This window comes from Ixodes scapularis, unplaced genomic scaffold (assembly GCF_016920785.2).
Source record: "Ixodes scapularis isolate PalLabHiFi unplaced genomic scaffold, ASM1692078v2 PGA_scaffold0__279_contigs__length_252992795, whole genome shotgun sequence".
NCBI classification, from domain to species: domain Eukaryota; kingdom Metazoa; phylum Arthropoda; class Arachnida; order Ixodida; family Ixodidae; genus Ixodes; species Ixodes scapularis.
This window is the reverse complement of record NW_024609835.1, coordinates 111,443,544-111,459,934: the sequence shown is the minus strand read 5'-3', so window position 1 is coordinate 111,459,934 and position 16,391 is coordinate 111,443,544. Positions and strand designations below refer to the sequence as shown.

The window sequence follows — 16,391 nt, the reverse complement described above, 5'->3', positions numbered from 1 at the left end:
GGACCAGCTGAGCATGATCGCGGTCTCTGACTCTTTGCCAAATGAATGGAGTATATATGCTCACAAGTACTGCCGCGAGCGCGCACACTCATTGCTCATTCTGTTCACACGAGCTGTCATGGACATTTTCCAAAGCCCCTCAATCCTGGGAAAAGTGGAGCCATTCATTGTTGTGGAAATGCTCGAGACACGTTCCGCGCACCACTTCTGGGAAGAACATGGCGTCTGAAATCTAGCTCAGTGCTGCGCTGTGCCGCCATGATCTTCCCAATGGCTGCACGTCACTTGTGCCTCGTGCATCGGAGCACTTTGCGATACCTTTGGAACATGAAGGGGTTTCGACATTTATCACCTTACGACGACACCAAGCGGCGGGCACACACCTAGTGCCCGGGGGGGGGGGGTTGTGTGTGCAAATTTTGTTGGCAAATTGGGTAAATACGTTTATCTTATTCTTATAAACAACTCACTTTATTTCTTTCCTTTAGGGGAGGGGGGGGGAGGGAGGGCTGGACAAAGGTGCCTATATTAACGAGACAACACTGTATCATAATATGGACGTGCGGGAACTGTCTTTAAATTGAAGTTGGATGATTGCACCACCTACGATACATTTTTCGCCACAGTGTGAGCTGTATAATTAACAAAAGAACTCCAATATCCTTTTTAGGCCATATCATTGCCCCTAGGCCTGGCTTAATTAGGATTTCCATCTTGGAACCACTGGCATTGTTCGCATAGCCTTGCTAATAACAATGTTTTACAACCAAATACTACTAACTACTGATGTTTCTTTGAGTTTGCTGACTTTAGCCTTGACTTTTTTTACGTCATAAAAGTTTAGGCGTACCAAAACTTGACACATCACCGTCATCATTCGCTTTAGCCACACACCCCGACTTTGGAAATCTGATGGGCGGTTTCCTGGTCTTGTTCGTTTCACCTCACAATGCACCGCAGTCATGAATCCATCCCAGTCAGCCCAGCACTATGTACGTACCACGTGACAATACCCTTACGCGTCGTGGCGCCTCATCTGATGGTCACGCAGCACTCATGAAGCAGTGGATTGACTCAGGTGGCTCATAGCGTCCACTGCGGTTCATCGTAAGATTAAGCGGGGCATAAAAGAAGAATGACGTCAGTGGTTGAACCGTCTGACTCGAATTGACAGTCTGCCATTTTGACTCATTTTTAGAGCATTGTCACTTGTTTATTATCGAAATCTTCAATAAAAAATAAGGTATAGAAATATGTCCCGAGAGTCATCTAGGAATAATGCGATGCTCAAGATTACTCTAGGCGCTTAAGGCGTCTGATGGTCCGTGGCGTTCAGCTGGTCACCTTTGTTGTTTGGAAGCGGCGAGCCCAAGTTTCATGGCAGTTTTAGAGATGGCGCCCCACCCTAACAAAAAGCAACCAATCTAAGTGCGCTAGCCCGACTGCATTCTCCCCCCCCCCCCTCTCCCGTAATGAGTCGCTCAGCATTCATCATCAGAATATTTTTTACAGGTTTAGTTAGTGACATAGGGTCAATGTCGCATTACTTCAGCTACCAAACAGTGACCGTCATGGCAAAGAAAAACTAGATGGTGGTTGCTCTAACGGCATGAGCGGAGCTGTAGTCTTCAGGTTTCACACAACAAATTATTGTACAAGTTGCGAAATGTCTAAGTGTAGAGACAATGCCAATTGGGGCTTGAAATTTCTGGTAAAAGGTGCATTGACAGGCAGCGTGTTAACTTGTAAATTCTCATATAAGGCAATTTCATCAAAAGCATCGGAAAGTCAGGCGTAGAGATCCATAGTGAAACTGTAATTTCCACGTGCTCTCTGCTGCTTTTTTGATCTCGAAAATTGTTTGGAACAATTAGAGTCTGAAATTCGAATTCCCTTCTTTTGTTCAAAGAAAGCAGACGCGTAATTCCACGTTTCTAACTGAATTACGTTAGGTATTAATATGCAAGTTCTACAACTTTTATGCGTCCACTCCATCATTTTTGCGTACGTTTTTTCCAATTTTACGTTGCGTCGTTCATTGCATATCCCATTTTTATGTATATTTCGGCGCATATATATTCGCAAATAAAACGGAACAACCCCGATCTGCTTGGAACACTGCTCTATGATATTACCGGTTTCTGCCAAAGGACCCATTTGAGAAAATGAATAGGCTCGATATGCTTAGTTTAGTAATTACTTGCGAGTGATTCACTTCTATTCAGTAACCTCAAAGTTATGGTTTCAATAAGAAACTTCCCTTGCATCATCGAAAACATCTAAATCAACAAATTTTGTGAAGATGCAAGGCAGGGGCAGCATTTTACGGCGTTCCGAAAAAATGCTCAATCTGAACGTATTCCTAGGTTTCGGTTTCCTATCTGAGCTAATCTATGCGCCCGCCAGGGGTCGTACTCCGTGGCCAATGCGCGCAGCTACTGCTTTCCTCTCTCATAAGAAAGAAGGATGTGTGCAACCAAAACGGGGGGTTGAGGGGAGGGGGGGGGGGGGGGAGGAGGGGAAGGGGAAGGGAAAGGGAGTGGGGAGGAAAAAAAAAGGAGAGCGGCTTTTGAAAAAAACAACACCGGAACCTCTATTTCACTTCACCTCACGCCCAGACGCAGCCGACGCCACGAGCTGATGGGAGCTATCATACCGCGTCAAACACGCACAAATATGGTGCTCATTATGTTTCCGCACGTCTTCAATTATCGATGAACCAATCATTTAGAGAGAAAACCCAGTGAATTATTTGCACAGTTTGATTGGGCCCATTAGCTCGTATCGTCGGCTGCGTCTGGACGTAAGCTAAAATCAAGCGTAGAAATGCGCCCAAATTCATCCTCTTTTCGAAAGGCCGTCACATGCTGTGTAGCTACGTTATATTTTTATAAAATAAGTTGATTTAGCCGTTCTCGATAATACAAACAGTGTTTCTGATTCAAATCATAGCATTAAATTTGCAAAGCTGAGACATAATTACTAGAAAGCGAACAGTAGTAATTTTCTTAAATGGGCCTTTTGGCAGATAACGAGAAAAGACTAACCACTGCTTTATGTGCGAAGCACATACTTTTCGCGGGAAGGATTTCAACCGCGATTCGAGAAACAACGTTCTACGTTGAAGTGTTAGTTCTCTAAAAGAACAAATAAATTCACCCCACTAAAGAGCCTGAAGTGAATTTCATCAGGCGCACAACTCATTTCAAGAAGCAACCAAGTTATGAAGGATTGGATGACAAGATGATGCTTTTATTTTTTCACTCGAATTTGATCATTCTTTCAATCTACCGATAAACGGCTACCGATAAAAGCTTCAAACATCTATCACTCATTGGCATTTTTCTTGTTCCCTGCAGAGTGTATCCACGAAGAAGTAAAGAGTGTTAACTTTATAACTAGAATAAACATAATGATCGAAAGTCCACGCCCGTACGCTTCGTAGGTAAATTGTCACATTCTATATTCTAAATTATGATAACCACTTTATAAAAACGGGCGTCGTTTAAAAATGTCAACCCGATAAATCGCCACCCTTCCATCAATTACCTAATAGACTAATTGGCCTCGCTCATTTCCACGCAAATATTAAAAAAAGTAAAATTTAATTTTTGGGGCTGTATATGTGATAAACGATAACATGTGATATCACATTCAATTTGATGTGATAACATATAAAGTTCTGAATTTGAATAAACCCCGATGTGTAGTTGAGAAAAGCTCAAAGACACTCACACATCAGCTGCCTTAGGCAAAGGGTTCGTTGATAGTCTCTGAGATGGGCGATTTCCTTTGTTCACAATAGTCTCTCCAACGCCGTACGTGCACTCGAACGGCGTTGAAGTGGCCGAGACACGTGTAACCTTCTTCACTTGTCAGGAGTTACAAATATCGCCCCTACAGTTTACTTTAGGCAGAAATTTCCCCTGAAGTATTTCCTTCATACAGCCGGAGTCGTCCACGTCTGTATGGTGAGAGCGTGTAATTTTTACTTTCTTTTGGCACGTCAAAACTTTACGGATTGATCGGTTCAAAAATTAATCGCGCTTAAAGCATGAGTTCATTAATAGGTAGATCAATCGATCAACTGCCCAGCCCTAAACTATTTTCCACTTTCAATTTGTTTTAATAAAAGTATCGCTTACAAAAATAATTATGCTCGTCATTCATCGGCGGCGGCTTTCCGAGCTTCCTCGTTCGTCCTTGAGCAGGTTCGAAGGTCATTGCTTCTCCTTTCACGGCCGCATCTACCAGCCAAGAGTGTACACGTAACACGCCCGTCTCCAGGCACGAGTATACGGAACTACGAGGGTAATGAATCAAAGACATTGGTCTAAGACGCGAGTGTCCGGAAGACTCCGACAAAGGGTCGTAAAATACGCTTCGGTTGCTTGCCTACTTCGGGAGCCAAGAGATTCAACACGAAGCGGCTCGGCGAACAGGACGCGCGTGTCGTACCCGGGCAGTCACATTCCCTTACAAACTCATCAGTGGAATGTGCGAGGCGGAACCCAAAAGAAACCGGATTTTTTTTTTTTTTGTTGCTAAATCGTGTACTTAGATTTACGCTTTAAAACGTTTGCCACTTTTAATGTGCTCTCTGCATGATGCAATACACCTGTCGGAGCGTTTCTTCCAATGCTCAAAACAGTCTTCAAACTCGTCGGTTTTAATGTTTTTCAGAGCTTCTGCCATTTTACAGCGACAGCTGATAGTAAAACCTCCCCAGGAAGTTGCATGGTCGTCTTTCGCGAAAAATCTCAGTAACGTAATCAGCTGCATCGTCAATCATATGATCGCACTCAGGTGTGTCCGTCGTCGCCGCTGATTCTGTAAAACAAATTTCCGTCCATTGAGCCGCATTTGAACCAGCGACCAACGATGACGGTAGTCGTTTACTCCACGGTCCACCGCTCCACCAGTTTGTTTCTTCTTTAAAGCGGTTTATTTTTATTTTTACCAATTATTATGCAGAGTAAATCAATTTTACACAATGGTTGCACATATGTCAATTTCACACAATAGACACTCCACACAATTTGAAACCCTAGATCACATGCTCCTTACTCTCTCGATTCAATCGAGGCGCACGAACGTCGATGTAAACAGAATTCAGAATTACGTCCACACACGTAACTGACATACAGAAAATTACACTAAAACATTTCAATCATAGTTCTACATCAGTTCTTGAGACACACTACATGTGAAAGGTTAAAGCATGAAACCACCTTAGAACTTCATCTAAGGGGTAGTATCTACTTATGGCGCCCACTCTGGGTCATTTCTGCGGGAGCATAAACGCTCTTAATTTGAGTGATGATTTTATCGAAAATTTATAGGCTGGGGGTTAATACCTGCATGTTTCACTATCATACGTGATTTCTAAATACGAAAAAGCGCAACGAGCACTAAAATATCGTATGGAACCTTATCATGTTTGTCGACACGAATGAAACGAATGGAGTGCGGCGTAATAGGGAGATCATTTTTTTAAAGTTCGCTTTAAGATATTTTACAATGGTACAGAATCCGAACAATTTAAGAAAACGTGTTCAACACTTTCTGACTGTTTACACAATAAGGGGTCGACCAACCACACACACACACACAAAAAAAAGACACACACAAAAAAAAAAACTTTTTTTGAATTTTCATTTATGCTTCCACGGTTAATGTATTATTGTATTGACCTTTCCAGTGTTTACAAATCCACAGCTCAGCGCGCGCGTGTGCGTCGCTCCGGAAAACGAGCAAAGCACGCGCCATACGCACGAACACTGGAAATGGCACCGGCCATACGCTCTTTTTTAGAAAGGTCTACAGCTTAAAAAATAAAGCTTTTACTGCGAGGGGGGGGGGGGTATAAATATTCTAACCCAACAGAGTACATTGACCTGAACCAGTCACGTAGCCGGGGGGGGGGGGGGGGGGGGGGCGAAATCTTCTATTTTGCTGGGACCTCCTCTCCCCCCTCCTCCTCATAGAGCATTTTGTCAAAGCGCCCCCCCCCCCCCCCCCCCCCCCCCCCCCCCCGAAACAAAATCCTGGCTAAACGTGCCTGACCTAGATCATCAGTAAACTATATGCCCGATAAAAGGGGACCAGAAAATTTGTATCCAAAGTGCTCTAGTGTGCTCTTTTCTGGTCACTAAAGATAGGTATTTCCGTGAAAACCGTGTTCATAACAGCTTAAGAGTCGACTGATTCTTTTAGAAAACCTAAGGCTGTCATAAATTTAGATATCACCGATAAGGCCAGAAGGGGTGGTAACTGGCACCCTAATTTAGTTTGTGTCATCGTGCGTACAAAGTGTTGTTTCTAGTCCCATAAAAATGAAAAAAAAAACATGATGCAAGTTGCCTGACGTGTGGTAAACCAATCCCACCAAGTGAAATACTCCGAAAAAAGGTCTCCCGTCTTATCGGCTCTGATCCATAATTTTATACAAACAAAGCACACACTCTGTGGATATTTTGAACATTCATCCGGGGACAAGTACCTGCAGCACATACATAATTTTCGCAATAAGAGAAATGTTCCACGCCCTTTCTCTTGCAAAAATGGAGATATCACAAATGGGCATTTTTGAACGTGTACCAACTAGCCCACTTAGTAGTTTACTGCATCTTGAACACGTTGTTTAAAATCGCTAGTCACAGCAGGCAAATAAAATGTGCTATAGCAAAATTGGTGCAGATGCACACCAAGATATTTACAAGGTTCCTCACTCCACTTTATGTTTTCTTATTCTAAAGCTTTCGTCGTCCATGTATGCGCCAGTATCCAGAGCACTTTCAACAGTTCACTGCAGCTACAGTCTCTGCAAAAGTGTTTGGTTAAAACAACCGCCCCCGAAATGCTTTATCTGTCACAACAAAATATAGCAACGTCCTCAGCATATGATAGAACTGTGGCCTTCACAGAGTTGAAACTAAATCCTCGTATGTTTTCACTTTTAGCAATGCTCAAATAAAAGGGTTCCAGATATAGGGCGAATAGTAATTTTTACAACGGGGACCTTTGCTGGACAGATGACTGCACTGGTATACTTGTAGTGAGAGTCTGTTTCATACTAAGCTTTATAGAACATCCTTTGTAAGCCATTCTAGATCCATCAAAAATAAGTTTCCCAACTCCAGCATCTGTCAACACGTGTCAAAGAACCTCATGGTTTACTCTAACAAACGCTTTTCCGAGATCTATCTGGAGCATGAGAAACTGTCGCGTTTCATCTGAGCAACATTCCTCAACACATCGTGCGATATGAGTGCTTGACTATTGTCCTTGTAAGTACCACATGTTTGGCGGTACTCAAGGATTTGATCAATTGCGTGTTGAAGCCACCTCATGAGAATTTTGGTGAATATTTTATTGTCCGTGCTACACAGCATAATCGGACGGTAGTTGGTGACACGGCATAGTATTACAGAGTCGTCAGACTTGGCGATTAAAACGGTGTTGGTATTCAGAAAGGAAGGAGGAAGCTCTTCCAATGTGTGCGCTCAGAAAATACGTGATGCAGGATTGTGCAGTCACGGGTTTAAAAAGTTTTCTAAAATTCTGACGAAATTTCATCGGGTCCTAAAGCCTTATGACTGCGTGGGTCGACAACAGCCTTCTCAATTTCTCCTAGCGTGATCGGTCTTTCGAACCATTCTGTTATGTCGTTTTACGACTGGGGAACTTGAGTCAAGGAACTCACTCATCAAGCCCATTAAATAAATATGCCTTAACAAAAAAAAAAAAAAAAACTGAGTATAGTTTTAAGCAAAGGCTCTTTAAATATTGCTGGGATTAGCTGATATCTGATTGTTAAATTCTATTTTCAAAATATGTCTTGCTAGTGAGTATTCTTTTTCGAAAGCTAAAAATCGTTTTGTAGGTATGAGTGGAAGGGAGCGCGTCGGAGATAAAATACAGAAGATACGAAAGAGGATACACTTACGCGGACTATTTTGGCTAACTATTTGGCCGCGAATGCGGAAGCACGCCCATAAAGAATCCTGTGGGGGAAAGACTTGAAAAGGGGGGATTCAGTGCGTTGGCAGAGTTCGTTAAGGAGACATGCAAAGAGGTCCCTAGATGAGAAAACAGACGCCGGTAGACCCAAGACGTCTGTCACGCATGTCTGTCCCACATTCTTTCACAAAGGTGCACAGCAGTCCGACGCGTCGCCGCGAAGTGGCGGCGCTACAGGTGTCCCATGTTTTGCATCATTATCACTTGTCACGAGTTCATCAACTTTCACCACGTAGGTATTCCCAAGAGGACAGCTCTTCTGCTGCCGACTTGTTGTTAACGTTAGAGGCGGTCCGTGATGTTGGTCTTTTGGGTACAATATTTCTTTAGCCATTGTCACGTGTGAGCTCATCGTCAGAATTGATTCCATGAGTGCTTTCCGGGCATCGTTGTATTCTGAGAAATGACGAAAGATGTGGCCAATATATTCTACATCTCCGCACGCAGTGCAGTCGGGACTGCTTCTTTGATAGGCCCTTCTAAAGCGTTGTAATGTCTTCTATGTGAAGGCGCTGTTTGTTCGAAGTCTATGAGCGTCGCATCTCTCCGTGTGAATTTGGAGTCTGGAACAGGTATAAAGTTTCGTACCTTGTTAACACAGAGGTTCGGGCGAGTTGGTTGCTCATGATGTACAGGGGGAACAGCGCACCCGCAGAACAGTCATTCAAATCAACATACACACAAAAGAAAGAAACACTTACTCAGCGCTGACTGACAACTCTCTATATTTACACTTTCTCTTCTTCTATTTGCGCTATATGCAAGGGCCAGGGATAATAACTGGTCTTTTTTTTTTCTTTTCTTTCGATATGATGCTAAATAGTGAACTAAATTGAAATTAATGTAAAGCTAGGTTGTCTAATTCGTTTTGTGACAAGGTTAAAGACGGAGTACTAACGCATGTGCCGTTATGTTTCGCAATGTTCTCTGCCTCGATAATTTCTCTTGTGAGTTTGTTATGGTGCTTTCCAAGCACGCCGCAGTTACTCAGCTGCACTGAGCACCCACAGTCTCGACAGTGAATGCCTAGATGACCGGAGCTTTTGCTGGTGAATGTGTTGTTATGCTCTCAAAGGCGATCGTTCAGACACCTTCCGGTTTGACCTATGTACAGCTTTCCACTAGAGAGGGGAAGGGAGTAGACCACCTTTTCTGTACAAGGGACAAAGGTGTTCTTGTGCTTCTTTTTGCAGCCAACTGTTGTTATTGGTGGAGTATTTACCTTCTTGCATAAGCTGTGAAGTTTGTTAGGAGCTGAGAAGATGACTTCCAAGTTTACTCGGTTAGCTACTTTTTTCAGTCCGTGACAAAAATTATGAATATATGGCACAATGATGGGCTTCTTTGTCATAGGTCAAACCGGAAGGTGTCTGAACGATCGCCTTCGAGAGCATAACAACACATTCACCAACAAAAGCTCCGGTCATCTAGGCATTCACTGTCGGGACTGTGGGTGCTCAGTGCAGCTGAGTAACTGCGGCGTGCTTGGCAAGCACCATAACAGGCTCACAAGAGAAATTATCGAGGCAGAGAACATAGCGAAACATAACGGCACATGCGTTAGTAGTCCGTCTTTCACCTTGTCACAAAAAGAATTAGTCTACATAGCTTTACATTAATTTCAAATTAGTTCACTATTTAGCATCATATTGAAAGAAACGAAAAAAAAAGACCAGTTATTATCCCTGGCCCTTGCATATAGCACAAATAGAAGAAGAGAAAGTGTAAATATAGAGAGTTGTCAGTCAGCGCTGAGTAAGTGTTTCTTTCTTTTGTGTGTATATATGTTGATTTGAATTACTGTTCTGCGGGTGCGCTGTTCCCCCTGTACTTCGTACCTTGGCTGTTTCGGGCTCTGGATGCCTCCTTCTGTGGTCCCGCGCAATGAGATGTACCTCGCGTGGAATCGTCTCAAGAGGTATGTAACTGTCGGGAAGTTATGTGAACCAGCTGCCAGGGTACCCCGCGCGCTCATTGCCACGAATTCCAGAATGCGATGGAACCCACTCACATACGAGTCTCCATCCGCCGTTCTCCAGCTCTCTTGTTAGGTGCGCAGTCTCCTGACCTACCAGGGAAGGAGGGGGGGGGGGGCATTCTCGTTATCGGCGATGTGATCTAGTGTACCGCGGGAATCTGTTAAGATAACGGTCTTTCCAGTCGCAGCATTCTCCTGTGGAGACTTGAGAATTAAAAGGATTGCCACCGTCTTAGCTGTCGTAGGCGTTGTCTCAATATTCAGGAGAACCGCTTACTCAACTGTTAGTGCGGATATTTTTAAGCCGCGGTTGCAGCTTACCTCTTTATGTCCACTGAGCCATGAGTGTGCACTTCAAGATGTTCAAAGTATTTGTCTTCGAAAGCCATGGCAGCAGCAGTGCAAGCGACAGTTTGGTGAAGATCTTTAGTTTGGGGAAGGTTTGGCAATGACTGACGCACGTACAGTGGTAGGCGCGTGAAGTGTGGAGGGTAGGGGATGTAGAGTATTCCGGGGTTTCCAATGTCGCATTGAAACTGTGCTGTTAATTGACCAAGCTTTGATGATGGTCGTGTGAGCAAATCGGATAGGATGTATTTGCCGATGGGGTGGTGTGCATTCGCGTAAAGTAATGCATCTCCGCTCTTTCTGGTCGAAGAGAGATTGGCTGCTCTTGGGCCTCCATTAGCGTCTGCATGTCTTTGAAGTATGGTGGAAGTCCCAAGCATAGTCGTAATGCAACTTGATGAAAACGCTCAAGGGCGTCTAGTTGGGGCTGTCGAACGGTGACAAAGGGAATCACATAAAGAATCTTCGACTTCACGAGGCCCTTGTGGAGCGTTAATAAACCATTCGGTGAAATACCTTGCTGGCCGTTGGCCAGAAAACTGCGGATACGCCTAATAGCTGTCGGCACTGAACCAGAAGTCTCTTCACTGCCAGCCTCCATGTCACAAGGTTGTCTATAAGAAGGACAAGAGATATCTCACTTCTGCTTCTTTTGACTTCCACACAGCCAACCATTATTTGAAGCGACGTACTCGTGGAAGTAGCTTGGATCATAGGTTTATTATAATCCACGCTAGCGGTCCAACCAGTGTGCGCTTTCAAATTGAAGCAGGCGGCATTGCAACCAGTCAAAACCTGAGCTGTCACCTGGGTTTGATTATAAGAGCATTGCAAAGTATTCTGATGTACTAAATAAATAGCCTGGAATATCTTTAAGTTTCGTAGATGAAAGTATGAGTCAGTTACTGTGTTCCTTTTTTTCTCTCCAAATGTATGGCATTAAACATAGTGCTAAGTCAACTTCACACATGCATTTGCGCACACTGTCCGACACTGTTAGCGCGAACACCGCAAAAGAGGTTTTGTGCAGGAAATATTTTTATGCCAAAGCAACGAAGGACATCACGGAAGTCAGAAGAGATGGCAAGAGCACGCAGGAATACTGGATCAGTATACTACCCGTTCATGTAGATTTTCAAAATGAAGTGAAAGGCAAGCAATTATAGCGATCTGCGATCAATAATGCATTTTTTTATTGTCATAGTAGCTTAAAACATACTATCCTCATTTTCAAAAGCTTTACAGATTGGTCAAAAAAAAAATATTGGCGTCCGATAAAAGCGATTCAGTATTTCAAATACTAAAAAAAAATATAAAGTGTTAATTTTTTTCCGTACTTTTACTAGTGTATGTGTTCTTTTTTACCGCTTGCAAAGCTTCTAGACTAGATCATTATTATATAGTTATATATAAATCTCGAGAAGTTTTAATAGTAGCGTCATCAGGTTGTTCACGCACTTTGAACAAGCACAGCGTTCTTTCCAAATTTTATAGTTTCTTAGGTTCGTCGCTTGTAGTTACAGACCTGCTCTGGAACATATATTTAAGCAAGAAATACTGCGAAATTAAATATTGCATACAAATTTAAAAAAAAAATACTTTAACAAAAAATATTTCTACAATTTTAATAAAGTTACCTATTATTCACAACGCCCCTAACAACAAAGTTTATTTGGTTTATTCTCCGGCGAATGGCTAGAATGAACGCCCCTTTTCGAATTGGAAGCATCGCAAACGTAGACTGGTCGCTGGCCGCTTCCATTTGAAACCGAACCTCCCTGTAAAGGTTAGATCCAGCGCTGAACCTCTAGCGTACATATTAATAATTCTCAGACTTAAACAGCGTTAGAGCACTCTGGAAGCTATGCCAGCATTGAGCACAACGTAGTTGACGCAGAGACAGGCAAATGACAGCCGTAATTCCGTCCTCCCTTCGATTTTTATAATCCTATTCCGCAGACGGAAAAAGGGGGGAGAGGCTTGAAATGTAGAGAAATTAACGCACTTGTGTACTATAGGAGCGTTATCTAGACTTATTTCTGAGTAAACCATGTTAAGTGAAAATGAAAAAAAGGCAATGTTGATGTTTTTTGAGTGGAACCGGCTGGAACCTATAAGGCGATTCCGGCCCTCTGAGCCGGTTAGGTAGCCGAAAACTCTTAAGATTCTGCTATTTTAGCCGCCGGTATTAACCGCCACCGGGCGTCAGTAAGTCCCACTTATGGGAAATAAAAACAGATGGCACGCTGCCTCAGTGACTCGGCAACATCGCTTCAAACCTCGAACTTCCCACCGGCGGTTTGAATGAACGCGACGCCCGAAAAGTCGTGTCTGTTTCACGCCCCGGGTGAGGCAATATTCCAGATAAAACGGGAAGCGTTTGTCAAATAACGGGTGTCTAATCTCCGCCCTAAACGGGTCCTCCACTGCAACGGGATACCAAAGAACAAGTTCCAAGTCGTACTTCCGTCTGACGCGAGCTGCCGCTGACCGCTAATTAATTCCACGATCTCCGCATGCTGGCAGCCAGGCACGCTATCGAGGAGAGATCCCCAGCGTGCGCCCAAAGCCGTTTATCAAGCTAGTGCAACCGTCGAGGTTTTCTCGGAAGGAAGAACAAGACCCAGACGGGCCAAGAGCGTCGGAGCTCGTGTTACGACCGAGTTTTCTTGTTTTTTGTTTGCCTAACAACTATTTTATTCGCAAAGATAAGGCTGCAAGGAATGTAAGTAGAGAAAATAAATGATCAAGTATTCAGGTCGAAATTGGGACAGTTGTTGAACGACCGCTCCAAATAAGGAGTTTGTCTTGTCAACGAGAAACCCGTGAGCTTCTTGTCGATTTTTAAGTAATGTTTGGTTTTGATTGGCATTAGACTTTTTAAAGTATCTAATTTATTTCGTTCGAGACTTTTTTTTATCGTAACTAAAATCTGAAGCTGGTGATTTTTTTTTTTTTTTTTTTTTTTTTTTTTTTTTTAGAACTTTTTGTGATGGTGCGCAGAAGCTTTGCGTTGCTAGCGGGAACCTGGGCCACTCGTCTCGTTTAAAGGAGCGACGCAACAATTTTTGTACTTTGCGCGAATACCGTTCAAAACGTATCCCTTTCGCTAATGACCTATAAAACACGCGTTCGTATCCCCCCCCCCGGCAGTAGAAGTCTCCGTAAAAAATTAAAGAAAAACGAGCAGAGTTCACCTCCTCAACTCGCAGTCAGAACAAGCGGCCACGTGATCTGGAGCCGATTATATGCCGCCAATGTTGATCATAGCAACGCGCTGGGGTTGGCAAAGCACAGGACACGCGCTGAGTTCCAGAAATTGTTATGGCTCGGCTATTGTCGTCGTTGCAGCGATTGGACACGGGCCACTACCCGAATGCTTTTCGAGCTAGTAATTATCACGAGCCCAAATCGAGTGCCCACGCAATGCTCGGGTCCAATCTATGAACCACATTCAAATATCGTCACTTGGGGTGTACTGCGTTACGTTACGTCACCAAAATTTGTAAAGGAGAGAATAAATGAAAATGATCGCTTTTGTCCTTGAAATTGCACCGCAACAAAAGAGTTTCTTGGTCAGTGGTGTTGCATGCGAGTAACCTTGAGTCCCACTAGTGCCATTGAGCTCGTGTAAAGTGAAAAACATTCCAATTGAATATCGTTGCACCGCTCCTTTAAGGGTCGGATGGCCCATTGAGCACGCAAGCATGCAGCCACCATAAGCAGAAGTAGATTTTAGGGGGGGGGGGGGGGGGGCAGCCCCCCCTCTTCCAAGCCTGACCAATCAATTCGCCCCTGACCGTAAGTAAGCGGCTACTCCTGGAAGTGAGCGGTTAACAGGCTTTCCAACTGCTCTGAGCGTTGGTACGAACATAGTGAAAACTGTTAATATCCTCGTGTTCGTTTGCGCTGTTTTATTTCTATGTTTATAATATTTTTCGTTTTAGAGCGCAGCTCTTAGGCGCCCGTTTCCGGCTTGAGCGGCGTTGGCGTCGGCGTAACCGCGCGGTGCATTATGGTAAATGTCCCATAATGCACCGCGCGGGCCCTCCCCGGGGTCAGGTGACCTCGGGAAGGAAGGGGGGGGGGCACGTGGCCCCCCATCGTGGTCACGTAACCTACCCCTCCCCGAGGTCACGTGACCCCCCAAAGTCACGTGACTCCCCTGAGTTCACGTGACCCCCTCCCCGAGGTCATGTGACCCCCCAAGGTCACGGGACCCCCTGCCGAGGTCAGGTGGCCCCCGATGACGTCATCGTCACTGATGGCGTCACCGGCATCCGCATCGTCATCGTCATCATCATTGATGACGTCATCAGTGACGTCACTGATGACATCACTGGCATCCGCATCGTCATCATCACTGATGACGTCATCAGTGACGTCACTGATGACATTACTAGCATCCGCATCGTCATCATCACTGATGACGTCATTAGTGACGTCACTGATGACGTCACCGACATCCGCATCATCATCATCACTGATGACGTTATCAGTGACGTCACTGATGACGTCACCGGCATCCGCATCGTCATCAACACTGATGACGTCATCAGTGACGTCACTAATGACGTCATCGGTATACACGTCGTCATCGTCACGGATGACGTCATCAGTGACGTCACTGATGATCTCATCGGCATTGTCACCGTCACGTGACCCCCCAAGGTCACGTGACCCCCCAGCACCCTTCCCTCCTCCTCAAGAGCTGCGCTCCAATTCGGCATTACAGGGAGTTGTAAACGGCTTTCACTTTTTTTAACTTGAGAAAATATTAGTCCTGCTTCTTGGGCAATGACACTACATGCAGGCAAGAGAATTATTTTGGGAAGCCACTCAAGAAAGCGAGAAGGCGTGGACCAAAACATTGACTGAATGCACTATAAAGCCCAAAGGATGCCTCACTTCCGGGACAAGCGTCCAAGTTCCAGTGGTTCCATTTGCGCCCTGCTGGGAGAGTGGCTAGGTGGCATCCAGCCCCCTATAGTAGAGAATAAAGAGATCAGTGGCTTGTGGCGCCACCTTGAGCACAGATTGAGCATTCGCTCACAGGTCGCGCAATCCGCAGAAGATGATCTATCAAAAATCTTATTTTTGTTTGAGCTTCAATACGATTATTTTTATACCATAGTTTGCCGTAGCCTTTCATAGAGGAAGCTTTGATATGTGATTTCATATACTTAAAGGGACACTGATACGGTACTTAAGCTCGCCAAGGTTTTTATTTGTACTTGTTATACTAGAGCCCAACTGCCCAGAGCACAATTTGCGACTCGAAATTCATTTTCTTTCAACCCGGAAACCGCCGATCAAAAACTGGCCAGTTTGAGTCGCGCTCCCTCTCTTCTCCGAGGTCACGTGCCTTTTTTTATGGTTTAGACACAGCCACCAAATATAATCAAAGTCGCGGGTCGTCGAAGGCACACACTACATATTAAAAAAACGAAAGTAAATATGATACCCATTTTTTGTGGCTTCTAAAAATCTGCAATTATGTTCATTGAAAAAAAAAGTTGCAGAGCCATGTGACTTTTGTTAACTCTCTCTTCGGATATATTTCTTCTTTCTCCCTAGTTCACTTTCGGCTTCGGTTTCAAGGAAAAACTTCTTTTTTTTTTACTTTTTTTTTAAATACACGTGACTCTGTAGCAAGACATCGATTGGGTAGTGTTTTGACATAATAATAAATCGCCTGGCAAAAAATAAAAACTAAGTTTGGGGCCACCTAATGCGTAATGTCTCCGTGAAAACGCAGCACCAGCTGTTACTTAAAAATTGAAATTGGGGAGTAATTTTCAGGACCTTAAATCTTTCACTGCGGAATGTTTTAAGTCACAAAAGTCTAGGACAGCAGCCTCATTTTATTCGACATTTGTTACAGTCAAAAGGTTATTTTAATCTGTCCATTTATAATATCAGGATCTAAAAAAAGATTGTTTTTTTTACTAAAAATTTATATATGGCCAAATCTGAATATTTCAGATAGTGCACATATCGAAAATTGGCCACATATAACCTGTATAATATGTCTGCCAGATAT

At 43.9% G+C, this 16,391-nt stretch overlaps 1 protein-coding gene across 1 annotated transcript in view; it reads right to left on the bottom strand.

Annotated features, from left to right (window-relative positions):
* LOC8037599 (serine proteinase stubble) overlaps window positions 1-16,391 on the bottom strand; it is a 141,460-nt gene that overhangs the window by 51,075 nt on the left and 73,994 nt on the right. The window lies entirely within an intron of this gene.